Here is a 1,534-nt window from a genome sequence, read left to right on the forward strand (position 1 = left end):
CCAAATGCAAAATCAAATTAAAAGGTTCGGGTATGTGTTAGATAATGTATTGAAATTAAGGTAAGTTTTGGTATTTGAAGTGATGATATGAATCATGTTATTAAGTTGGTTATATGTATATTGAATGCAAATCTATATTCGGAAAAACGATATAAGTATGTGATATTAAAGTCTGAAACATGTGTATACATATATTAATGTGTATATATATTCATCTATATGATGATATTTTGATCTTGGAAGTAAATGATAACTTTGATAATTGATATATATTGTATTTCGACCAAGTTAAAGTTGATACATTAATGCCTATGTTGTATATGAATTTGCAAGTTTGAGATTAAATGTGACTATGATAGCATGAATTGGTTTGGTTAAATTGAGTTGATTATGTCATTGAGTTTTTTATTTGCTTATGACTTACTAAGCTGTGATAGCTTACGGTGTGTGTATGTTTCTTCTATTTTATAGATTTTGGAGACTAGTTACAGGCTCGGGGATCGTCAGCGAAGTCTATCACACTATCGTGTGTTTATTGGTATTTTTAAAAGCTAAATTTCGAACCTATGGCATGTATAAGCTATACTACTTTTCGGATATTTTTGAAGTGTTGTATATAATATGCCAGGCGAATATGACTAATTTGATATATAAGTATTTGCTATCTTGATCATGGTTCTTGTGTGTGCTAAGTTTGGTTTGTATGCTATGCTCAAATGATGATTTTATTTGGTTTGGTTGAATTGGTTATGGTATATATATAAGTATGCATTATGCTTGATATGTTACCTATTGTTTTAATGATTCGACTATGTATTCTATTTGATGGTAATGATTTAATTGTATTGATGAATATATTTAGTTAAATGGTGAATTTAGGTCATAGATTTATATTTGATTGATGGTTCAGGCATGCTTTGTATTTATATGTGAAACACGTTTTATTTAGATTTGCTATGTATTATGGTAACTAGGTAATTCGATTATGGATTGTGATAAATGTGAGTTCAATATGCTTGCGTTAAGTGAAGAAATTGTTATCAATCATGTTAGTAAGTTAATCATGATTTGGCATTTATATATATAAGTATATGATGTATTGGTTTGATATTTTATATATATAAGATGAGATATATTTGTAATATGTTTGACTTGATGTGCAAATTATGGTTGATATATATGTATATTGATTTCTTTCTGTGAAAGATTATATGCGTATAAAGTGATAGATTAAAAATGATGAAAATTTAAAAATTGAACAAAGCATATGTATTAAGCATGATTACATTTGGCTAACGCACTGAAAAATGACCAAATGAATAGTGGTTTGTGTATTGGTAAAACAAGAAGATTATATGAGTTTTATGTGATGCATATATGTCCGACTTGGTTAAAAATTGATGTTTGAGTAGTGTATAGGTTAGTTATTAAATGATGAGCATAAGTTGATTGATTTAAAAGTTTATTATTCGGTCAAATAAAAATAACATTGAAGTTTGTTTGTATGTGAAATCCGATTTTCCTTGTGGAAATG

This window comes from Gossypium arboreum, unplaced genomic scaffold, assembly GCF_025698485.1.
Source record: "Gossypium arboreum isolate Shixiya-1 unplaced genomic scaffold, ASM2569848v2 Contig00168, whole genome shotgun sequence".
Classification (NCBI taxonomy): Eukaryota; Viridiplantae; Streptophyta; class Magnoliopsida; order Malvales; family Malvaceae; genus Gossypium; species Gossypium arboreum.